Source organism: Photinus pyralis, unplaced genomic scaffold (genome assembly GCF_008802855.1).
Source record: "Photinus pyralis isolate 1611_PpyrPB1 unplaced genomic scaffold, Ppyr1.3 Ppyr1.4_LG1, whole genome shotgun sequence".
NCBI lineage: Eukaryota > Metazoa > Arthropoda > Insecta > Coleoptera > Lampyridae > Photinus > Photinus pyralis.
The window spans coordinates 46,365,611-46,392,717 of record NW_022170249.1 but is presented as its reverse complement, the minus strand read 5'-3'; the positions used below and the strand labels follow the sequence as shown (position 1 = coordinate 46,392,717).

Genomic DNA, 27,107 nt, shown 5'->3' with positions numbered 1-27,107 from the left:
CGAACGATGTACTTAAGTAAACTTCCTTTAATCAAACAGAAAGCATCTGATGCATTGTTTGCAGAATACTTTTAAAAATGATCCAATTAAATAAATGAAGCACGTAGGTACGTTAGGATCCGCTCGCGTGTTTGGCAGTTTTTTAAACAAACATTTAAATACGGTCGGGTTTCCAAAAAGTTTTCTCAAACGAAAACCTAACGTTGTTTAAAAATCAATACCTTACACAAGTTCAACCTTTTTATTTTATTTGGAAAACAAGGAAAGAGGGTCATTAATCATTGGAATACCCAGACTTTCGTTTGCTTTTGATTAATTATCATAACGCATTCTTCCAAATTAAGAAAATTTCGAGAGTTTCATTTCGGATAAAATGTTAAAAAGGCAATTACCGTTGTAAATTGGTTTTAAGAAATGTCGATATAATACCTTACGATTTTTCACTTTCCTCTTTAATAAAAACAATTAGGGTGCTTTTTAGAAGGCGCGATGAACCAACCCGGGTGCGAAATTGCTTGTCTATTGTAAATATTGACGTATTAATCTTAAATTAAAATTGACACAGTGCCGCACGTCCATTAAATTATGCATAATATTCCACTTTTTACTAAATCAAAATGTACTGAAGAGCAACTCGCGTTAAGTACACCCCAAGTTATCTAGTGTGATAATTTGGTGTAAATTCAGAAACAACGTGCTGAATATTGATGCATCCACTTTGAGAAAACGTGTTTTTGAATAGGTCTAGTACTTTACATGTCAAAGCGCCCTTTTCAAATTAACATATGTAGGTCGGTAGATAGTTGTTCTGAAAATGTTTAGCTTGTAACAAGTAATATATTTCATTTAGCGTCTAAATTAAACGAATTGGAAGGGAATTGCACAAAGGAATCGCCAACGATGCAGAATGTCTTCTCGCGCGTATTGCTAACAGCTCTCTAACGTACCTTATGCATAAGTGAAAGTTACGTAAATGTTTTGCTCGTTTGTCGTTCAAGGAGATTTTCTGATTAGGCATCTTTGGATTACGTTTTATGTGTCTCTAAAGGTGCAACTTAACGAACTGGATAGTCTGTTTCAAAGTGTACCAACAAATATTATATTCCTTGTACCACCAGTTATCATGCGATGAAACTTTGACGACTGAAACGAGTTGCATAGCGATTTCAGAAAGCGATGCAAAATTTTTAGGAGAGTCGATGGCGTCTGTCTGTAAAAATGATAACTGGCAAATGCTGGGATTGATTCGGTTCAAACTTTGCACCAGAGTTCAATCTCTTCTTCAAAAAAATGTAAATGCAAACTAAGAACTACCGTTACTCTATTTACTCTCCTTCGTAATCGCGCCTCCAGATAAATTCCCGCAAGAAACATTTTCTTATGCAATATTGTTTTAAATTTTACATTCCTTCTTGATGGGGACAGTTCCCTTGGAAATCCTGAAAAACCATTTCTTCCTCTTAAAGGTCAAACCATTTCATCTTCTCCATTTGGATTGACTTTAATTTATGTTTTCCGCCTCTATTTCCCGATTATTCTGTAGTGCTTTTAAACTTGGTTTTACCTCTGAAGGAAACTGTTAACGTTTCTTCCGGAGTAAATTAAAGAGAATTCTAGGATTCAAAAACACTTTCAGATACGAACACTTGAGAGGCGAATTTACCTCGAAACGGGCAGCAGGGTAGCAGCTAGAGTGCTGGTTCAGCTTCCGAAAATGAAGAGCATCTTCGACGAGATACACTTGCTTCGGCTGCGTATTCGAGTCGAACCCGAGGTCGAATCGCTTAAAAGGAAGCCCTGTAGGCAGGGACCCGAAGCGAACCGAAAAAGAACCGAAAACCGAACCGAAACCGTTATTCCTTCAGAAATGGAAACGGACCCTAGACCGGAATCCATATTATTTTTTATATTATAAATTATTATAAATATTTTCACTTAAATATAAACAGAACCGGAACCGAAATTTCATTTGGGTCTGGGTCCCTGAATTTGTAGGACAGTGTCATCGCTGTCAGGGTTTCCATCACTCCTAGAGATGCTGCCGCGCAGCCGCTCGCTGCGTGAAATGCGCCGGCCATCCGTGACTTTAGAAACCAGTCTTGGGAAACCGCCTGCGATCCATGAGCGTGGAGGATTGTTCCCTCTGGCAAGGATGTTGCCCCGCTCCCTACCGAGATCGTTTCCGCTGCACGGTCGGATGACTGGTGTATACGGGTGCCAAGAAATCCGACACCTTCGCGGAGTGTCTGAAACGTCAGCTTTCCGGCCCCATTAACTGAACCCTGGACGATAGACTAAAAGCCTGGTGTGACATGCTATTGAATCGTTATTTATCCAATACGACCAGATCTCGTGTTCATTAGTGTGCTGTTAAAAGCTCACCTCTGGGGGAGGAGATGCTACCTGTCCAATGAGTCCAGACACTCTTAATTTATAAATAAAATGAAACAACAGAAGCCTTATCCTATCTTTCATTCTCATTTGAAAAGTTTGTTCTAAACTTTAAACACATTGCGTGAAAACCCTTAATCGAATGTGACATGGGACACGATCTGAATTTAGAAATAGTAGGTATCTAATTTGAAGGATTTGGGAGAAAGGAAACCCACGCGACATAAATACGAACTCAATTTCTTAGACGTATAACATTTTTTTGTCCGACAATGACAGAATACACTTTGCCAAAGGAACGTGCATTGAAAGTTGAGGGATGCGATGGAAAGCGTCTAATAGTGGCTTACGCTAGCTCAATAGAAGGATTTAAAGTAAATGTTTCAATGTTGATTGCATCAAAGGGACTGAAAGGAGATCATTACTAAAGGGAGGAATAGAGCGTAGTTTTAAGAGAAATAAATACGAGAAATCGAATCCCGGCAAGTTTCTTGTTAAATGTGCATAACATGACGTCATTGCAAAAAATTCAATGGTTTCGGTAATGCCGTTCAATTTTATGTAGAGAATTGCTAATTCTGATGAGAAAATATTCAGACTATTAGGAATCAGTATATTGTTTATATTGTTGTGTAAACAATGTCACGAGGTTATTGGACTCACCACCAACAGTAGATAATGATGGCCACCCTGTATATGTAAATCTCGATTCTTAAAATTTAAATGTGGTCGTTAACTTACTTTAATTAGAAGTTATTTGTTGTTTTGTTAAAAAAATGTTAGATGTTTAAAATAATTCAAGTAAACAGAAAGGACTCATTACAATAGGCGTAGCATAAGGAAAACGAAGCTTTTTGCTAAAGCTTTTTGCTGGGCCCTTTTTGGTCTATGACAGTCTACCGTAATCTTTTTGGAAGGACAGTCAGTTTTCAAAGTTGTTAAGTTCTTGTAGACGAATTTAGAGAATGTTTAAAGAGATTTTGAATTGTCGCTTTAAGTGTTCTAGTTCGAGTTCATCTCCAGTTTATGTCACGTTTAGGGAGAAATCGATTGAGTTCGTATCTATCCAGCAGTTATTGCATAAAGAAACATTTCTTTAAGATTTTCCAAGTTACTCGTTAAAATCTAAAATAATATCAGTCAGTGTCGTTTAAATCAAGAATAAGGAATTTTCCAAGCAATTTCGCTACTCAATAAAATATGTACTTTTTTTACGAGATAATAAAAAAATTAAGTTGATGATGATTTTCTCCTGGCTTTCTCACTGGCAGTGATCAGGGCAGTGATATAGTTTTTTTTTGTATCGGTTCAAACAACATCAGAAAAAAATGAAAACCAAATCGGGCTATTTCGGTTTTTCTGGCATATCTTCGGAATTTTCTGGTTTTCTTTATAACGTAATGGTAACTGTTTAATTGCGTAATTTTTCCCTAATTTGACCATGGTTGTATCTCCTACGGTTTCGAAGAGAGATCCCCATAATAGACATCATTATCTTGGACATGTGCAAATTCAACTTTTTTATTTGTGGACCAATTTTGGATAAAGCAAAAATAAAATTTGATTGAGCAAATGGTTAACAGGGAAAAATAAAATTGGCTTTTTTGGAAACCACGGTTAACTATTTGGGTCATTATTTATTATGTGCATTTTTTAAAGAATAGCGCATGCGTAGACCCAACTTTCATATTTATAAGCGGTTCTGTTTGACATTTTTAGGAAAAGTGCTTCCTAAAAAAATAAATTAAACGTACAACAAAAAAATAGATTTTAGTAAATTAATATCACGTACCTATCAGTTCGGAAAAAAACTGTTAATGTGAAAATGCGCTTTTTGTAAATCGTTTACGATTACTTTCTTGTGATAGGGATCCTTCATGAACCCACTGCATCGATTCCATTCTTGTTTCGTAACACACCCGGGTTCCCTCGCCAATGATAATTAAAAACAAATGTCAATATCTTGTTTGCAAGTTACTTGCTTCATACCGCTAACTAAATTATAAAAATCCTTTTGCCACTAACTTAGGATACTTAAAGCTGAAGAGGTTTGTTCGCTTGTCTTCATGGCTACTTAAATTACATAAAAATCCCCTCGTTCCTTTACTGAAGGACATACCTTTATGCTACTTACAAAAATGTTAAATGACATTCTTTTGATGCCCGCGTCTTCAATCTTATATGAGCTGTGGAGCGAACTATGTAAAACTTTAGTAATTAAAATAAAAAATGTATAAAACGACACTTTGAAGGTATTTCGGATGAAAATGAACAAGTTTCGATACAAATAAAACAATATAAACTTAAATTTCTTAATGGGATTCAGAGATGACTAAAACGCGCTATAGACGAGCTACTTCGAACACGTAACTTATTTTTTTTTCTTGTCTTTTTAATGAAATTTATAAAACAAAAATAGATGTATGTCTCACAAATAATTAAAGGTTTTCAATATTATACGACTTCCATCGGAAGTGCGATCACACCTCGTTGTTTTAAATGGGATTTTTTTATCTATGCAAATTGAACTAAATTTGAGACCATAAGCACAACTAAAATTGTGTTTGAACTATTTGAGCTATTTAGAAATTCCTTCATGAAATAAATTACAAGACAAATAGAATAGACGTATTACACTTTCACAAAGATAGCATATTATTTCAAATAGCAATAGAAAATTGATCAACATTGTATCACATCAGATTGACAAGTGTACCTAATGTAAATTTTAATTCATGCGGTTTGCTATTTTACGTGTGAAAGGTTGTGACATATTTCAATAGCCAGACAGATTCATCAGTTTAATAAAAAGCGAATATCAATATTTATTGCTTGTTTCAATATCACTTCAAATTCCTGTACCGTAGGTATGTATTGGAAAATGGCACTCTGAAGGCCAGTAATACGTGCAGGAAAAAAAAGATAAATCGTCAAGCTTATGTAGGAACATTTGAAATTAGAGGCAACCTGTACAGAAACTGCAGACAAATCAACCTACAGAACGTCGTTGTAAGTCCTATCCCCAGAATCCCGCCGCTCTGCATCTTTTCATTTACTTAATTAAAATAAAAGAGAAGAGGCTCAAGAAATGGAAAGACGCAATGGACAAGAGCTGTATAGAGGGACACTAAAGGAACAAGGAGAAGAAATTGGACGGAGTATAGAAAATGAGTGGAATAATATAAAGGAGAGTATTAAAAAAGCCATAACGTGGAAACAAATAACTGAAGAGGAGGGGTGAGAAAAAAGAAAGGAGCGGTGGGACAAAGAGTGTACAGAAAAGAAAAATAGATATAGAGAAATAATGGAGAAAGAAAGAAGAGGGGAAAGAGGAGAAACAGGAAGAAGAGCTAAGAGCAAATCAGAGGAATAAAAACAGAAAAGGATTTTTGGAGGGCGATAAACAAAAGGAATACAAATAGAACAAGTGGGAGGGAAACTACAAGGAAAGCACCAGAAAGAAAGAGGTAGGAAGAGATGGAGATGAGAGAACAAGAGAGGAGATCGAGCAGCAATTAAAGAGACTGAAGAAAGAAAAAGCGACAGGAAGACACGATTTATGTAATGGGGCGTGGACACATGGTGCAGGTTACCCCTGCAGATAAAGTCGATAGCGGTTCCATTACGTCGCAGGCCTTGCTGTGATACCGTCTAGTCAAAAATCAAGTCAGGTCCCGCAGACATTTGCTCACCATTCTATCTAGTCAATAATCTATACAGGGTTATTCAAAATGGAGTGCAAAGATTTTAAGGGCCTATTTACCAGCCAAAAATAATAATTTTTTTTTATCGTATGTCCTAACTTGCTTCGTTTTCTAGATACAGGGTGTAAAAGTTTTAAAAAGAAATCGTTTTTTTATCAATTATTCAAAAACCTTTCACCCGATTTAAATAAAATTTGGTAGGCTTATTTGTCATCATAAGGACGGCCCTTTAGTGGGAATAAAATAAATAAAAACCGACTTTTTAAAAAACTTTTACACTCCGTATCTAGAAAACGAAGCAGGTTAGGACATACGATTATACGAAAAAAATTCTTATTTTTGGCTGGTATAAATACACCCTTAAAATCTTTGCACTAAATTTTGAAACATTCTAAATGTCATTATACTCTTCCACATTTAGAGAATGCGAAAACTTAATTATTTAAGTACCAACCCGCTTCTTTTTCTTCACGGAAAACAGAAACAGTTTTTGATTTTGTACAAGGAAAACAAGGGAAGCGGCGCGGAAGAAGAGGTTATGAAAAAGAGCAGCGATCAGAAAAGAGTCACAAAAACCAAAGAAGGCTTAAGCAAAGATAGAGAAAAGATGAGTGATGAAATTGTGAAATATACATAAAAGAGACGTGCAGAAACGACGCTCCAAGGAAGGAAGCCTAAAGGAGTCACGAAGAAGGTACTAATTAGGCGTGAATGAGGTAGCATAAAAGGCGCATGACGAGCAAAAGTATGGAGGGAAGATGATAGTGAACGAAACGAACAGTGGCAAAGCATAAAGAAAGAGAATAAAATTAAGTGGCTAAAATGTATCCTTATACCAAACCGGCTTTTTAGTCACTGAATAAAATTGGTGAATAAATAATGCTTTGGAAATATGTTATTCTACTATATTTAGTTGTGAACTTATGTAAAAGTCAGACCTTAGCTAACGGTCTCCGAGCTGTCACACTGATGAACGTGACCTAAGATTCTCAAGGTCTTAGAACTTAATAAAAATTTTGTTGCTCATACCTTATTAAATAAATAGTTTTATAGCCGAAAGGATATTTCCCATTTTCCAATCGTTTCCAAGATCACCTCAGATTTCAGGACCATTAGAGGGAATTTGCATTTGCCATTTTTGATTCGCTTCTAAAAGGTTTTCAACGTTCTGGACCATTTAAGGGAACATCTGTGTCAAATTTCAACAAAATCTGTCGGGTAGTTTCGGCTGAACCTTTTACAAGAATCATCCCGCACGCATATACACACATACATAGACACATACGAACATACAGGCATTTTTAAAACTACTTTTTTGGACTCCTGGGACCTTGAAACGTAAAGATCTGGTGAAATATCAAAATCTAAATTTGTGGTGATTTCAATAATCTCTCATTTTTCATTCGTGGGGTTAATTCTGTAAACAGATTGGAAATCCACTTTTATCTTTAAAAGTTGCCTATGGAGGGAAACTACGCTACAGCTAATAACTGTTTGGACATCCATGTGTTTATTTACACAACAACTGCTCCATGAAATATCCATTAAGTGGTACATAACGTCGCTTCATCAATCGAAACCGCATAACCGCAGTTTGTGGTTTGATAGACAACTAAACCTGTATACGTGTGTACGATTATAGAGAATTTCTGAGTAGACAATTGCATGCCTCTTCAAAAGTAGAAGTGACCAATTTCTCATTAAAAAATGAACACATGTTCGCATTATTTAAATAAATGTTTTAATATTCGCAAAAGGTTACAAAGGGCGCTAACAAATTAAAAGGTTTCATCACATCTCTACACTGCATTTGTATAAGTACCGTAGAAAGCTACACCGGCTTAGCCTATTTCTTCTATTAATGAAAGCGCATAATGTATTCCAGATTTCCTTCTTTTATTCTCGCAAATATATAGCAGCGTGAGTTGAACCTTTCCAGCAGATAAAAGGAAAAGGAACATAAATTTAAAAGCACACTGCTTGTGTGTTTCTGTACATTAACACTAGAAATGATTATTTACTTTCCATTAGGCTTTATATTATTTTCCTACTTTATGACTGAAAGTAAAATTACGACATATTTCCGACGCATATTCCGTTTAATTCCGTATATTCAGCATCGCTTCTGTAATAAAGAGCAATGTAATTCCACTTTAATGGCACCGACTCGAATTTGGAAAAACTCCCAATTATAATATAATTCTGGCTGCTTTGCCAATTCGAAATTCTCGAATAGATTCATTAAAAAAACTAACGTTCACTAAAAAAAGATTCTTTAATGGATGTTTTTATATGATAATTTTAAATATTTGCGTAAAATCTATCACGTTTTCATCCCTGGGCGAAATTTATGCGGTATATAACCTCCAAAATTCTTTTCAAATAATAAACGAGGTTCTAAAAGAAAGGAAAACTCTTATTAAACCGATTCAATTTTTTCGGTGGAAAATAAGTAAAATATGTCGGCTTCCCTTTTCGCTTTGTCTACGGCGAGATCGGGGAGGCTAATCATCCACTCAATTAAACTAACTTGATTATATGGTATATACGCATCATGCGCATAGTCCTGGAAATCTGTTGCTGTATCAATTTGCCTTTGTTCTATCGGAGGCCGTCACTTTATATTCGAAATGAAGAAAGCAATAACCGTTTAATTACTTTCCTCAGACATGTTAGGAGGGATCGTTTTAATTATTTCTCGCTAAATACTTAGATCGATCGACTGAAAACTTTATTGCGTTTTCGCCGACTTGAATTCCTTTTTTTAACGAGGAAATTAAAGTTGTAGTGTTATGTGGGTCAACTATCATAAAGTTTTCATTTTGTAACTCATGAAGTAAGGAATGTTACGGTTGTACCAAGTGCAAGGTTTCATAACTTAGGTTTATAGGTACGGGGATATAATTGTGTGCGCACTATACGAATGTTGATGCGGTTTTGCATGCCTTTAAATACCTGAAAATGTTCAGTATAAACTTATATGAACAATTTTAGAGCACTATTTGCAATTGTGAGAGGGATATCAATATTGTAATATTTTTCATGAGACTCAGTCTGCGTACGTTACCAGTTATAAAATAATTTCAATTTCAACTTAGTAAGAAAATGTGAAAACTGCCATTGCATTAAAGCAAGGATTTTACTACTGACATGACCATAAAAATAGTAACTCAAACACGCTGCTGATGAAATTTTAGAATTTAATTTAAATTTCAATGTTGGAAGGTTGCAACTCATGTACGCGAACGCATAGATGCACCGAAAAATACCCGCCCTAAATGGAAGCTGCCGTCAGACGCTTTTAGATGATTTAGTACCCGTCGTTATTTCTACCATGAATACTATAGATCAAAAACTTGTCATCCACTCTTTGATAGCTTTTTGTAGGAAGAGGATGCCGGAATCCCTCTTTCTACCCCTAAGTTAATAGCTAATCATAATTCTCAGTACGGAAATAAGAAAAATAGCTTGCCTTACACACGAGTATAGTCTGTTAAATATGCAGACTTTTAAACTTTCCTCTTTTCTCTTTGGTCTGGTCTGACGCCACAATAAGATTTTTCTGATGAGTGTCATACATCTAAAGAAATGTGGGGGAAACTGCAGTGAATTCACGTGACATAAGGACCACTAAGAAAATCAATGATGATCAGAAAGTTGGTAGTAACGAGTCTAAAGGAGGGAGACGATGTGAGAAAACATTTAAATGATCTGTTTACAGAAACTTCAAGGAGGAACTGTCACTGGAGATCAGTAAACGATTATGTTCTTATCTTTTTTTACAGTCTCCCACCGTTTCGAGGTATTTTACAGCCATATATTCCCCAGCTTCCCTTTCGGTTGTAAAAACTCCGCCTCTCGGAACTAAATAACCCGACCAGAGACGGAGATCAAAAGAAGAGAAACAGTGGAGGGTTTTGACGGAAAAGTCAAGAACGTCAAAAGTAGAACCGCGTTCTGCGTTTTAGATCTGCGAATGTACCTCCCATCTGTGTTAAAAATAACATACAAGAGGATGACAGTCACCTACTGCGAAAACAAAACCGCAGAGAAGACAAGAAGACTGGAAAGTTGATCCCCCAATCGAAGAGATTCAACGAGCTAGGAGTAGAATAACCGTCACACATACACACCACAACAGAAAGGGATGGGCGAGGGAAGAAATCGTGCTTTCGAACTTTGGACTAGAAAGTACCAAACGTCAGGTATTTCCGCGAATTTGAAGGCAAGGTGTACACGAAACGGGGAGCAGAACCCGAGGAAATTCGAACCTCGATCCAAAACGGGACATTTGTCGAGTATGCAGAGATATCTAAGACGTACAGACAGTGGATCGCAGACGAGAGGAAAATCAACATCACACGAGATGTAAAAACGAATTCAAAGTGAAGACGAATGTACAGAAATCAAGAGAAGTTCCAGATGTCGAAATCTATGAAGAAGAACATTGGTTTGATGCGGAAGAAACTGGTGAGAAGTGCAACAGAAACCCAATAAACCCAGAGGTGCAACGAGATGGAAACGTTAACGACGAGAATCCAGAAAATCGCGAAGGAGCACACTCTTAGAAGAGAGGAACCGGATTTAACAAAAAAAGAATGCGATAACAATAGCGCAATAAAGTTCTCGTAAAACCCAGCTTTTCACAACCTAGAAGTAACACATGGATGTCATACATCCCTTTGTAACAACGGTATTTTTCTTGAAAAATATGATGAAAATCTTTGTTTCTTAAACAGTCTTTGATATTATATAACAAAGAAGCCGCCTTTCTTCATACACTCTTCAAAATTCTGGATTGCTTTTGTTTGATGTGGAACAGCAGCAATTTATTCATTTATTGCAACCTTTAGATCGCTGACTGAATGAGAATGGTGTTAGTGAAGGATGGAGATCAAATAACCACATAAAAAGAAGACAAACACCAATAAAAGAAAACCATAAATGTTTTTGAAAAACAGCTCAACAACAAAAATACAAAGCTGTACGGTCCATTGCGACATTGTTGCGGAAACTGGACGCACTAACCTGCAAAATAATACCGCTGACTTTTCCAGGTTACACTAGGCTACGGAAATCCATACGTTCTTTTTGGAGCAGCCTGTATAACTAAACGTCAAGTCTATCTATTTCTGCCGTACACCAGCAATATCTTAAAAACTTAAGCTCTTCTACGGATTGAAGTGCATTCGGTAATATTTGCTGCAATAAATTAGCAGCGTTAAATCTCTAACAAATCGTTAGAATGTGCTTCCAAGTAATTAACGGTAACTAGTAGCGTGAATGTTAATCTTTGTTATTTGGTAAGCTCTACAAATTTGCAAATTCAAATAATGTATAAACAGTTTGTAGTAGGTTCGAGTATGTACATTCCATGCATTAATTAACATGGAAATTACTTTATGGGATATTTACTGAAGCTCTATCAATGAATTATTTCGGTTATACTATTTTATTCATGAATAAATAGTGCTCTACATACATGCTATTAGTTAATTAAAATCCGGTGAGTGCTAAATATTTGAGTAAAATTTCCCTAATCTAGTGAATTGCGATATATTGCATTGCAGTTTCGTAGTGTGGAAAAATACGTTAGTTCTAGTTCATGAAACTAATAATTGAATTATATTTGCCATCTACCTTATAGAGAGAGAGGGATAATTAAAGTTTATATTCCGTCGTCTGATTTACTAATCCCCAGAAGGATTGGAACACGAAAGGTGATAAGGATTCTTTTGTAATCAGAAAAATCTCGAGGCATAAGGAATTTTATGTTCAACATATAAAAAACATGTTAACAATGCCGTATAGATCCCTAAGTACTGTAAATTAGTATGTAATGGTAGTAGTTTATGATATTTGTTTCGTTTGCTTCTTTGAATGAAGTGAAGGTGCACACTTGAACTAATCACTTATTTACCACTAACTATATTAAACATTAAGTTGAGAAAAGATACATCCCCGAGTTGAGGTAGAAGATTATGTTACATTATTTAGGTAGAAGAAAACTCTTTTTTAATTACTGAACGTCGATTTCTATCCCTTGATTTCGTAACGAAAACCCAAACAGAATTTTTATTGATGAAAGGAATACGAATAAGAATCCCAATATTCACTACTTTTTGTCTTTTTATATTTGTGCAATCTCTCGGGAATTGTAAATAATGTTTTATGCTTAATCAAACAAATTGCATTGTATTAGTTTATGTTATAAAATACGGGGGAGTTGTTGGTAATTTGTACCTTGAAAATCAGTTTTTTTATCAGTATTAATTGATCTCCTCTATTAATTACTCGTATTTTAGAGGCAACATCTGACGATTTTTAATTTAATGCGTTAGTCTACACACAAAACAACGAAGAGTATGTGTCTCATCATTATAATTAAAACACGTCCGTTAATAAAAAGCAAGAAAGGTACATCAAAACAGAAGTTTTGAATCGAATTTTCCCGTGCGTGCCTGGAATAAAGCGAACTCGCGGTGAAAGTTCAAAAAAACCGCATACAATCTTGTAAAATAGATTTGTAAAAACCCTTGCGCTCGACAACTTTTCCATGTAGTTCTCTCACGGAAAATCAGTTTCCGTAAATAATGTACGCTCTATCAAAAATACTGCAAAGATGGACTTTTACGACTCCTGTCTGCACTCAACGTTTTCTTTGTGTTTCCATTATGAGTCCCCTGCGCCGCGCTAAAGCATGCACTGAATAAATTAGGGTAGTAAAGGTTTACAATTTCGTGTAGGTAGCTAAGCGAGCTTCTGAATTTTTCATTGTCATTTCTTTGAAAGCGTTATTAAAGTTGGAAATCCAAACATTGAAATAATCCCGATCTGATGAGTTATGCTCGGATCGATAGAGTAGCAAAGAGGGAAACGTAGATAACACTAAGAAAAACTAATCTGGGCCTTCGTTTCCACGAAATTTGTCCCGAATTTAGAAGGATAAGAAAGTAGACCGGTGCCATTATATATTTAAGTTATCGCTATCGCCGTTATTATTTATTACAGGACGTAATTCAGTCTCTCACATTCCGGGTAATTGTCTTATGAACGTCGGCGAGGGCTGCCATTGTGTCTTCTGATTTATAGATACAAGTATATTACCACGTAATGAAGCGCCTGGCAGGATTGAAATGACTTACTCTGTTCGCTGTTTGTGAATGAAGATTTCAATTTGGAATTATCTATAGTTCCTCGCAAAAGTAATATTAGTTCCCTATTGAGTGACAACGTTGAACGATGAATATTGGGTTAATTAAAGCTTTTGCGCCCAGACTTTTCGTGCTTCGCATCGTGGAGTCGAAGCAGTCATTTGTGTAATGTCAGAGCACTACTTAGAGAAACGAAAAATCGTGAGTCGCCTGCGAAATTGCACTTTATTAGGTTACTGCCATTCTATTCTTCATAAAGGCTTATGTTTATGGATGAAGTACGAAGAGTAATCGAAATAATTAAGTTCTGCCTTGGTATCTACTTTGTTACAGCCAAATTATCGTTACTTCATCTTCTATGATACCAATTTGCGTTGTTTATTTACCCGGAATGACCTCCTTTCATACATTTAGGGCCGGTATTATAAAAGTACAGTTCAAGCGGAGATTAATCAAACGGCGATTGAACGTCAAACCAAGATTGAGAGCGGTTGCGTATTATAAACACCTTGGGAAGAGCGTTTGGGTAATCTCCGTTTGAGTTTACGATCCCTAGTATGGTAACACTGCCGGCGAACCGAGGACCAATCAAAGCGCAGAAGTTTCAGTGGCCGATGCGTCAGCTGACAGCTGATGACGTTTACGTTCTTCGCACCCATCGCGCCCGCGCCGCTCGTTCTTTTCGCTTCTGTGCCATATGTCTCTGCCACTGTCACTGTGCTGATCTGTTCATCTCCTTGCTAAATCGTTTTACATAGCCCTGTTCTGCCTGCCACTGTGCCAATGATAGACAAGGGAAAAAAGCGAATTGCTTTTACGGACACGGACTGCGTTCAGTCATATTTACATATAATTGAAAATAAACGGACGGCCGCCTCTACTACCAAGCACAAAGGTAAAGCGTCAGGATATCATCAGTTGTAAGCGCTTTGTTTGCATCTTTATCCCTAATCATTCTGTGTTTACATCCTAGCATGGAAGAAAATTGCGGAGAAGTATAACGCTGCATCGACTGAGCCACGCACACTTGAGCAACTGAAGACAAAATATGATCTAGCACAGTGAAAAACCTCACTGATGGTAATGAATCTGGATCTGGTGACGACAGGCTGACCATTGATGGACAATTATTAATTAATTAACACACCCAGTTGTGCAAAATCGCAAAAATAATAGAACTTCCATAGAAAAGCACAAATCTACCTTTTTGTTTGGGAGGCAATTAGTGCTCCAATCCTGTTTTCTAGGGATGTAACTATTATCCTTGGATACCCAAAATCTCTGCCGAAATTCCTCTTCATCCCACCTGCAGAAATGATCAACACGTTCTCTAACATTTCTGCTCTTCTAATGAACTCATCCTCTGATGAAGAGTCATCGTCGCTTACTGCCCACAGTAACCGACCTCTTGCACGTCCAATTCCAATTATTTCGATTTCATTATAAACAGAAACAATGACACAAAACAAAGTAAACTGGTTAGGATAATTTTAATCTCTACGCGTTCGCGCGCCTAATCTCCGTTTGGGCAGCAAAACCCGAGAAAATTGGCGGGTTGACTATAATTGGAGATTGAGCTCTGGTTAAGACTCAAACGGCGTTTATAATACGTGCAATCACACTCAAACTACGATTGAAGGCCAATCTCCGTTCAAGCGGGCTTTATAATACCGGCCCTTAACATGATGGTAATTGGACTGACAATATAGCGAAAATTAAAAAAATAACGAAGTCAAATGAAAAATTGCGTCGCATCATTATTCCAACCTACAAAGAGAAACGTAAATGATTCAATTAAAAAGTATTCTAAGACACGAAGATTTGAAAAGAGCTCCAGCTAATAAGTAATTCAGTAATCAGAATTATTTCTCGTTAGCTCATATTACCAATTAATGTGTCGTGCCATATTTTTAGTACAAAATGACTGTTTTAGAGTAATTCGTTAATTATTAACGCCGTCACTCTAATTGTGGAGATTTGTGCGTATACAATTGTTTCTTAAAGCTAAATGGAAAAGTTAATTCTCCAAAAGTCAAAATGAGATAGACGGACGTATTTTAAGCGTAACTTTTCCATTTTCTAGCATTTACGACCTTATTTTTGGTAAAAGCGTCAGAATAAAGTTATAAATTTTAAAAGATCTTGGAAGAATTAGAATTATATATATTTCAGTATGAAAATTGGACAGATATTTGTGGTTATACAATAGAATAGAATCCATTGTAGATTACAAAAATGACGGAAAGGTAATGCTATAAAGATTATTGAGTCTCCTTATATTACCATAGAATGTGGACAAAATTATTGATACCAAAAGATTTGGCCGTCCTATATTATTAGTCTTTATGCTCTTAGTGCACACAGTGAAAGAAGATCAGCTTGGCATGTTCATTAATTTTTCTGACAATGTCAAAAATGTAGGTACAATGGAAACTAAGTCAAAAGGATCATTTACGAAATCCAATTGTACTTCAATAACTATTGAATAAATTACCAAACTCACAGAAATTAAATTGGAAGGAATATACTTCTAGCAAAACCCTTCAACAACCTAAATACAGTGCAATCAATATTGAGTTGCTGCGCCGCTTAAATAAATTATGACGTTAGTAATCATTTGCCGCAACAGGCCTGGTGCACCAATACTAAAACATAACCTTAAAGTAAACTTTTGACGTTTAACCATATTTAACCTAAATCAACGATTTAACCACCTTGTAAGTTTCCAAATTATGTGGAACTACACGAATAACGAATTACTACAAAAATTGAAACGATTTTATTTCTTTTACAACTCGTTAATATCGAAGTAATTGGGTAAATTACATGCACACTATAACAACTGTTCGAAGTGCTCGCCACCATTATTAAGACAGGGATTCACTCTTTTCTTCATGTTTTCGAAGCAGGCATGTAAGTGCTGTTGCGTAATGTTTCAAACGGCAGCTTCTATACCTGCTCGGAATTCGGCAATGGTGTGTAAACGATTTCGAATACGTTGCCATCTCGTAAATTTGCATGCAATAATTTAAACGGCTTTGCAAGTCTGGACGATGAGTTCTTGTATCACGGTTACTTTAAAGGATAGAAGTACAATTTTCTCCAGGCAATAGCGTCACACGTTCCGTATGAGATGCCCGTTAGTGGGACAAATTGTCGCAGCTGCTTTTTCCGACTTTGCTCAAGACGAGCAAGAACCTCGTCATGGTTGACAATCGTTTATCGAAACTCCTGTATACACAAACGTATCGAGTACTCCCAAACTCCACTTTCGTCTTTAGTCCCATTACGGAAACAGGACAGCAAACGCATCTTATTCTCTTCTAAAGTAAAAGGCTTGTCGGAGTAAACCTATTGCCTATTACACGCTACAACTAAAAAAACGTTTGTTTGTAATTTACAAGTAATTTACCCACCTTGTAAATATTCGAAAGAAACTGGTAGTCTTGAAAAAAGCCGTTTTGAAAGGGACGAAAGTATTCGAATAAGAATCACAAATCATGGTTTTGGTTTGTAAAATTATAGGTTATGTTTTGTATTGGTACACATATACCTGGTTGCGGCAAATGATTACTAATGTGATATTTTATAAGAGCGGCGCAGCATATGATTATTGATCTCCCTGTACATAGAATTCAGTGCACGGTTAGACTACATATTCTATATCGCACATATTTTCCATTTTCCAGGAAACCTGTACGATAGGTTTTCTAACACCATTTAGGCGTTGTGTGCGGGTACACCATCCTGTTGAAACATGTTTTTTTTATGCCGTACATCGTTGTATTCGTAATAAAAAATGCTAATCAATACAGTATGTACATTTTTTACGGGCCATATAAAAAAATAAAAATGATTTCCCCAAAACCCAAAACGAAACGCTGCATTTATTTATTATCGCTCTCTTGTTCTGGACCCTCAACATACTGGCGCCCAATTACATTGAAAATCTCCCGACGGTGTCTTGTAGAGCTCAAAAAAAGGCAATGAGAAAGTGTTTTTTGTCTCTGTTCAAATAACATTAGAAAAAAAAAATATAAGCAAAATCGGAAAATTTCGGCATATCCTTCGGAAGTAATCGGGATTTTCTTGTTTTTTCTTAATAACCCTTTAATTGTACATCGTTTCTCCAATTTGACCATTGTCGTATCTTCTGTGGTTTGAAAAATCCCCATGATGGAAATTCTTATCTTGGACACATCAGTTTATACGAAAACTGAATAACAATGAAATATAGAAGATAAATCCAACAAGATCTGGTACCTCATCGCAGTATTATTAATCCAAATAAGCCTGATAAATTACGCATTATTTTCGATGCTGCTGCTTATAAGTTGTTTTCTGTAGATCCAATTGTGAACCTTATTTAGTTCACGAAACTGAATATACAAGAGTTTGAACTGGAGTCCTGGCGCTTTTTCAAAAATCGTACCACCGTGCTATCTAGCGCTCATAAGAACTTAGTGTTTTGCCACACGTGCAAAGCCGTTCCAGAGGCGAAATTTGTTCGATCTGCCCAAAATCTGTACAGTTTCTTCAGTGCTTCACCATAAGGTATAGAAACAGTGTCATATTTCCTAAACTGTACTAGACCCCGGTAGCTCGCCTTATTACTCTTAAGTACTATACCTATTTAATGTAAAGGTTTAGTACTGATAACTTTGTGTGTTAAACTTAGTTTGTTTTTTTATAAATAAGCGATCAAAGCTTCGAGAAAAAGGGCTTAGGAGCCAAAAAAAAAGGCTGTTGTAATGTAAAGGTGGATATCGTAGTACAAACATTTACATACCTACCTACTAAACGTAAAGTTTATTATTATTTTAAATTAGTTACTTAGTTATTACTAATGGCCTATATTTTTTAATTACGACGATGTAATTGCTCAATGTTTGAATATTTTCAATTCGCCAAATTAGCCGTTAGCGAAATTGCTGTACATATAAGCCAAATGCACTATGGCATAGACAAAACAGAAATTAAAAGAGTTTATGAAGTTGGAATTTAATGCGGGAGAACAAAACTGGTGGTACTTTAGTTTACACGACGGGAAAATTTAATTACATAAACTTTTTCGCCTTTTTAAAACAATATTTGTTTTTTCGCGTTTGCTTTAATATTAGAAATTAAATTCTCCACAAAATTGAGCATTTTCTTCTTGGAAACCTACAAATGTAAATTACAGGAGAGTGGTACGTACCTTCGGTTGCCATTGAGGTTAATAGTAGATGTAGAATAATAAACCCAAAGAATATCCAGTTGCCTACTTCCATAATGTCACAAATGGTTACTAACCGTTACTTAATAAAAGTGGTGCTCCATAGGCGGTCATGTTGAAACACTTTCACAGAATCATGCTTTTTCTCCCAAAAAAACAGTTTATCGTAATTCGAGCGCGCACATAAACTCTATGGAGCCCATAAATTTCTTATAATCAATTAATCTACATTGAATTGTCGACCGAATGGTTGCAATATATGGATTAGATAAGTACTTGTCGCACGGGATGGTATTAATATACGATTGTTCAGTTCACTTCATGTAACGATGTTGTGCCTTTGTTAGGCGGACATAAATCCATTGATTTTACATACCATTAAACCAAAGCGACAGTAAAATAAAATTTAATGTACTGCAATGTGAGCCGCTAAATATCGCACGCAATGTTTGTTGTCGTCACCTTTGTTTCGAAAACGCGCCATTTCCATTAATGAAAATCTAGGAAATCCATCGAATCTGCAACAAAAAAAAAACATAAATAGGATTGGTGGTAAAAAATTGCTTCATGCGGTATAATTAATTTTATTCGAGGCTTTTCGGTTATCGATTGTGTCCCATAAATTACATTTGTTTATTTGCAAAGACCGCACGCCGATATTTTTTCCTTAAAGTTGATTAATGGAAACCGGTCAACGAGGGTTGTTATTCATCTGCGTTATACATCAAGCAAGGTCTAAGTTAGTAAGTGGGAATACTGTTAATATCTAAAGGTGAGTAGGTCGTATATCAATTAAGACAGGAATTTAATTTTCATTTTAATATCTAAAACTTTAGGTATTAACAAAGGTCCGTTTATACATATGTATATTGTATATAGTGAAAGTAGAACGGCTACAAGATACATAATATAATAATATAATCACAATACTGGGGGTGTAAAGCATTTCTTGGTTATACAGCGTTCAAAGCAAATGCAGGGCAAATGATTATCGGTTGTTTGGTTTAGCTCAAATGTATATGGTAATGGTAGGTAAATACTGGTGAACCGATACCCCACACGCTCGGCTAAAGGTGGAATAGTAGATCCTTTTTAGGACGCTTCAATCATTTTAGAAGGGTGGTCCCTTCCGTTGTTTCTTGGGAAGACTTATTAGAATTCGCGAGAATTATTCCGTATCTGACATTTTTGTACTACTTATATTAGGTAAAATAAATGGCGAATACTGGGGGTATTAAATTCTGTTTGTATCGCACTCAGCAATTTGAAAACTTACCACCCCCCATATCTTAGTAAATAAACAAAATATTTAAAAAAATCAAAATCCGTTTCGGTAATTCGGAGGGGGAATCACAATTACATAGTTGGCGACGCACCCCCTCACACCCCCTGCGCCCCAGCCACCCCAACTTTTAAATCTTAAATAGTGACCCCCCGTGTGTGATACGTCGTTGGAAAGCTCTAAAAAAATGCTTTCCAACCATACCAAATAGCATTACATTTAGGTTAGTAATTATCGTGCAAATCAAAAAATCAACTAATATGATACATTTTCTAAAGTTGGCTTTTATTTCAATAAATGTTCAAAATGGTTTCCATTCTTGGTAAGACAGTATTACTATGCGATCAAAAATAGTTGCTGTCGAGTCGCCCTTTGAAATTTTTGTTTACATGGAAAATCGTATTTAACTTGAACTTCCAAAGCCGACTCGACAGCAACTCATTTTTGATCGCCAGTTATAATCTATTCTCAAACTCTTGTCGAACCTTTTCAAATGTTGGTTTTGCAATATTTCGACATTCTTGAATTATTCTCTGTCTTAGTTCGTCTATGTTCGCCGGTTGCGTTTTAAATACGACAGATTTCAAATGTATCATATTAGTTTATTTTTTGATTTGCACGAAAATTTGCTAACCTAAATGTAATGCTATTTGGTATGGTTGGAAAGCATTTTTTCAGAGCTTTCCAACGACGTATCACACATGGGGGGTCCCTATTTAAGATTTAAAAGTTGGGGTGACTGGGGCGCAGGGAGTTGGAGGGGGTGCGTCGCCAACTATGTCATTGTGATTCCCCCTCCGAATTACCGAAACGGATTGTGATTTTTTTTAATATCTCGTTTATTTACTAAGATATGGGGGGTGGTAAGTTTTCAAATTGTCACCCTGTATATAGGTTCGCTATTAAAGATGGAACCAAGCCTCTCACGCTCAAACCGTTGAAATGTAAATATGAAAATAGAACCCTTCCGTTTCAAATTAATTCACATATTTTTAGGTTAAAAGAATTTGCACACATGGTTTTTGAATGCGACCACCATATTGAATTTTTTTAATAGCAACATAGATCATGCGATAGATCATTAAGAAAAGCGCTTTTCTGACTACCATCATCATTAATGGCATTAAATTAGAAGATAATGGAGAAATGGTCCACATTCCACAAAACTAAGATTTATTTCTCACGTAATACAATAGTTGTAAGGAAACAAACCATATCTACTGTGCTCATTGCTTTTTTGTTAATTTTTGAAGTTATGTTAATTTAAAGGTACCATTTAAAGTGTAATACATTAGCCAGTCAAGCGTATGGCAAGGTTTTTCTAATTCTTCTGCATTATTTTCCAATTTAACACCATACATGGCTGCTAAAGGTGACAAGAAAGAAAAGAAAGTAGGCTTTCTAATTTATTTTATTTTTATTTATTATCCCTCTCTTGTTTTAGGCCCTCAACAGGCTTGCGCTGAATTACAGAGTGGCTCGCATAATGCTTTTTAAAGGTGCCTCTGTAGAAAGTCTTAAGTTGTTCCATACTACTCCGGTATTTACCTTACGAATTAGGAAAACTGCAGGAAAACCTAATTCGGAGTAGCCGGCAGTATGCTCGAAACTGGTCTAAGCTAATCCCCATCTTTGCCACAGATGAAAAATGCACCTCAACCCAGGTTCGAACACCCGACCTCCGGATTTATAACTCAACGCTCTACCATTGAGCCATAATGACGTATCACATGACCAATGTTGGCATTTAAAAAAATGCAAGATGGCGGTCGCACTCAAACTATGTGTGAAAATTTCTTTAACCTCAAAATATTAGAAATAATTCCAAATGGAAGCGTTCTAATTTTCATTTCTATATCTCAATAGATTGGGGCGTGAAAGCTTCGGATCCATCTTTAATGACCACCATGTATATACCCATATTAGTGTAGTATATTTATTTTGAAAGAACCTTAAAAAACGGAATCTAACTTACGGTATACGCATGGATTTCCGCGAGGAAACAATTTTATAGGTAGTGGAGAGTGTAGTGACAAACGAGCGAACGCATCACAGTAGCGCAGAGAAGACCTCACGAGACTATGTAAGGATCTTCACTCCAAACACCAAAATATAAAGTAAGGTTATTGAAAAAAGGTCTAGTCAACGGGAGAAAGCACCCCCCACCCCCCCTTTAAAGTCTTTATCAAGAGCATCGCTCACATTACCAACTAAATCGAACATTTATTAATGATAGTTTATTTTATAGCTGATGTTAAATTGACATTTTAATAGGTTTGGATGGGTAGGCTAAGTCGCTCTTTAACCGTGAGTGTTTAACCTCAAGGGTAGATAAAGTGAAACAGATGATTATGCATTCTAATGGCATCTGTCATTTTTAAAATGACGTTCAGAACATGGTAATGCTGTTTCCATGGTAACGACCGCGGCGGCAGAACCTATGTTTGCTATTTTTGACGTTAATTAAATTCCGGATAGTCAGAAGCTTTACAATGAATTATATATATGATTATTATTTAAAAATGAAAAAAATGTGCAATTATTTGCGTTTTGTCCGTCCGCCCGTCTATCCGTCCAGACCCACGTCTGAGATTTTTAGGGGAATTGTCCTAGAATGTTTTGCAATTTGTAACCTATACCGTGGAAGTGAGCAGTGCTTACTCACTGAATGTGGTCCTTTTTCCACCTTTTGCGTTATTTCTATTTTTGTATGTATTTTTTTCCCCATTTTCTGTTTTTTTTTTGGTTGAAATAAACATTATTATTATTATTATTATTATTATTATTATTATTATTATTATTAAACGACCTTCACATACGACGACCAATTTACCTCAAATTTTGCATACGCTTGCCTCTAGTGGTACCACGAAATATCTCATCGAAAGGGTGACGGGGAGTTTATTTTTATTCTTCATGGTAATCTTATTAAAGGTCTCAACGAATGGAACTGTCTTCTATCAACTATCACCCTTCTCCCTTACACCTTATCAAAATCGTGGGATGGGGGAGTACTGATTTTATCCTTTATAGTACTCTACTGAAAGGTCTCAATGAAACGGATTAATTTCTGCCAACCACAGTCCTCCTTCTCGACCCCTTAACGTCATTGGTTCTAATATCTCTAGAGCGAAGTGTCGGAGGAGGGTTCTCAAAAAGGGCGATCGGGAAAGCTGGAAGGAATATAACGATTGGTAATGTCCAAATTTTAAGAGCGAATATTTCGAAAACGGTGTGTTGCAGGGACACTTGAATAGCACTACTAACCACAATTCACTTCATTGTTGTAGGTACATTTGCTTCATACTTAATTAAATACTCAAGATGGATTTTGTGACTGGAAGCTTTTACGAAAGGTCAATTTTAACTTATAAAGAAACAGTAAAGATACACAAACTTCATTAAAATTTATCTTTATTAATAAGAAACCACGATTAATTGTGATTTAGCACGCAGACACTATAAATCGTCCTCCCTCACGAGAAGTGGGTCCTACATTATATTGTTTATCTCAGTATGATTAAAGATGTTATCAAGTTCGTGCTTCGCATTTCATAATCAAACTTAGGTAAACGTACCGTTTATAAATTTCCAGGCTAAAAATGAGAGCAACGCCAACGGTGCGAATTACACGCTAGGTATTTAATTTCTGAAAGGGTCTGCCGTCATTGTGTTGTTCTTTACAAAGTTGCAAGAGCACTCATTGCTGTTAACAAACATAAACAAAAGACCAGTTGTTATTTTAAATCCATTAATTTGCTAAACTGCAACAACATACTTGTGCTCGTTTACAATTACGCTGCAAGCTCAAAGCTTAATGTGCAGAATGTGCTTTACCGTCGGATTATGAGGTTTTCTTGTTTATGTTGAACTTTCCTTAAAAGCGCTAACTGAATATTAATTACCTATCGCAGATATGGGCTGTGTTTGTAAACAAATAACGTCAGGCCTGTACGTTTTCGAATATTAATCATCCATTTACACTAACTTTAAGAAACGTTGAAACTACTTGCCAACAATACTTATATTTATTCAAGCTCAAACATTGTCAACTTCAAAATTAAATTATAAAATCCATTTTGAATCGCACATTTATTTATCACTTGCTAAAATTCATAATAGAAAACCATTTGTACGCCACGGTGCCGCCATGTTTTTCTCTAGGCATTTTTCATACACTAAGCGTTTTTCAAAAATATACTGTATAGAACGACATAACTCTGCATTTTTATATCCCTACATAGGGCTCAATGCAAAAATATTCTTAAATTAGAAACAACTCAGATCTAAAGGGTATTTCACATTTCATTACGCGTAATGAATTAGAAAAAGTTGATTTTCTTCAAAATTAGACTACCTTATTTCAGCTTTTTAGAAAGTTCCCCATTTAAAGCGCCCACTGAAAGTAAGGGGGAAATGAAGTGTCTGGTATTTGAAATGCACAGAATTCACCGTTTTGCATAATGAATGCCCCTGATTAAATTCGATCTAACATTTTCACACATTTTTTCTTTCAATTTAATAGAACATTGCGTGCAAAGCGACCTTCTAAAATCATAAATAAATGCAGAACGAACGAATTTAAAGTCTTAGCAAAAAACGCGTTTCCCATTTTTCTCAATTTCTCCAGAATCTCTTGAGCTGCGTATATGATATATCTGTTGTTGAAAGTTAAACACAGTTGTGACGTGACGATCCTTTGACTGAAGCTTTTCACTTCAAAAGCACAAGTTGGCAATTTACATGGTTGCTACACTACAAATCAATTTTGCATTTCGTAGGTTAGTCGTTTGCGAAGAATCGACAATCGGTGGTAGAATTACAAACTGCAGCATGAGCTTTTTCGAAATTAATCTGTCACGTTTAATATTTATGAAGATCTTTTCGTAGTAATAGGTGTTATCTAGTCGATATTTATAATTCAGTAATCTTGCTCCAAATTAAGCTTCACTTTCCGCATAATACAATTAAATTAAGGATTTGAAAACGGCCGCTTTCATTTGCTGTTTACCTACGGAATTAAATGAATTCTTCGATCGTATATGTAGAACTTAAATGCGGCCCTAATCGTAAATAGTGCACATCTGTGGTTAGTGCTAAATGTTGTATTTAAATTCAACGGTGAGGGTCCCTTAAGGGTCAGCACGAAACGATGTCGGAAATATGTTTCCCGTGGGAGCCAAAAACGTGCTAAGAATCCCTATATAAAGGGCCCAATGCAAATATATTTTTAAATTAGAAACACCTCAGATTCTAAAGGGTATTTCACGTTTCATTGCGACGAGTACGCATAATGAATTAGAAAAAGTTCATATCTTCAAAATTAGATTACATTATTATTTCAGCTTTTGGAAAGTTTCCCCATTTAAAGCGACGCCCATTTCAAGTAAAGGGGAAATGAAGTGTCTGGTATTTTAAATGCACAGAGTTAACATTTCAGAAAGCGCCGTTTTTATAATGGATACCTGTATCTACCCTAATACTTACTACGTCTTCTGATGGTCGTACTTCAATTACATTACGCGTTAAAGATTCGCAAGAAATCATGTCGTGTTTAAATTGTTCTTTACGTGGATATAATTTGCGTTTATTTCGCTCTATTCGGATAAAAGGCAGAAAGCGTATAGTCTAATGCGCTAAGCGATGCTTCTCCATTATAAAGCAACTCTTTACTTCCACTAAGGTGTTATCCCATCGAACTAATGCAAGTTTCATTACTGTACGTCCAATTGACAAATAGAGGAATCATAAAGGCGCGGTGCTGTATTCGTGTGACTAATTTCAACCCTATTTTGGAGGACTTTTACCCTGCCTCGTGAATAGATGAACTAAATACTAAATTTAAAGGAAAGTATACTTTCTTCAACTTTATAGTCGTTCTGATTTAGTAGTCACCGCCTTTAATGGTATTCATTATTTGTCGTGACAACTCACACTGCATTTATTTCTAAAAACACAATTTTCGTACTCGATTCAATTGCACCTCCAATAGGCAACTTTATGTAAAAGCTCCCCAGCATTACCTTAAAAAGTCACTATCCAAGTAAATGGCCCAAAGTTTTAATATTTAAGAATTGATCTGGATGCAACCTAGTATAAAAAACTGAGGATGTAAAATTGAGAATATGAATCGTTTTACGATTTATTTATTTGCAAAAAAATCTTTTAACAATGCAAAAATTCAACATGGCGCCTTTCTGATCAAAATGAAAAACTTATATAAGATGCAGATGTTTCATTAAATTATTATTATTCTTAACTTTTACTTTGGCCCGATTTTTCATATCTTCGAAACAGCGTTTGCATGAGCGAATAATACTTCAAAGCCATGCCCATTTAACAAAATTTCTATATTAAATAATATAATGTGTAATAATGAAGTTACTCATGTAACCCCACCTAATATAGCACACCCTGTATGCGTAATAATTGACCATTTTGCAAAACTTACGCAATTTTGAAGATCAATAGGTATAGAAAATTCGTACCAGAAAATTCAAATTCAAAAATTTGCCTCTAGAATATTTTCTCCAAAGAAAATCTGCCCTCACGCAAAGCCGACTCGGAAGATTCGCTATCAAATATCAGATTCATGAACCCCCTCATATCAAAATCGCCCCAGTATATTCACCATCGAAAACTCACCCTCGCTAAGTTCGTTTCTAAAAGTTTAATTTTAAAAACTCGTTCTACTTCTGTCCTGGGTAATTTGCCTCTAAACACGTACCAACAAAGAAAAATAACCCCCTGGAGTTCACATCCCAAGGATATGCGTCAAAGAATACTATCCCACTAAATATTCCCCCTTGTGTCCGAAATATTTGCCATATTAAGATATGTGCCCGGACAACTGTCCCCTGGAAAATTCCCCGTGGCGCAATACTTGCTTCAAATTGGTCACAAGATTGATCTCGCTAAATGTGGCCCCAAAAATTTCCCTTAAAAATTTCAGCGTACATTCCCCCCTGGTGTACACGATCCAGAAACATTCGCCCCTGAAAGGTTCGTCCCGGAATACTTGTCTCTGAACGATTCGCCACGAAATATTAGCCCCCACAAAACGCCCGCTCCAAATATTCACCCGGTAAATGCAAATCCGCCTCGGAATATTCGTCTCCGGAGAACTCATTCACATAATATTCCCTCCTATAGAAAATTTTCCCCGCTGTAATACTCAGGCACCTACTTTAAAAGTAGCACGATTCTGGAAGCTCAATTTTAAAAGTTCCTTCTGTTTCTGTAACAGGATTGGCGACGGTTAAGGTAAAGTAAATTCCCCTCTAAAAAGGTTCTAATATGAAAAATCGCCTCCAGGTAAATTCGCTGGTCTCAGAAATATTTTCTGTCAAAGTATTCTCCCC

General features: G+C 36.0%; 1 long non-coding RNA gene across 1 annotated transcript in view; it reads right to left on the bottom strand.

Annotated features, from left to right (window-relative positions):
• Window positions 1–27,107, bottom strand: part of LOC116159032 — a 57,214-nt gene that overhangs the window by 7,126 nt on the left and 22,981 nt on the right. The window contains exon 2 of the long non-coding RNA XR_004142884.1: window positions 18,447–18,982. This is a non-coding gene — a long non-coding RNA (uncharacterized LOC116159032). The remainder of the gene's footprint in view (window positions 1–18,446; window positions 18,983–27,107) is intronic.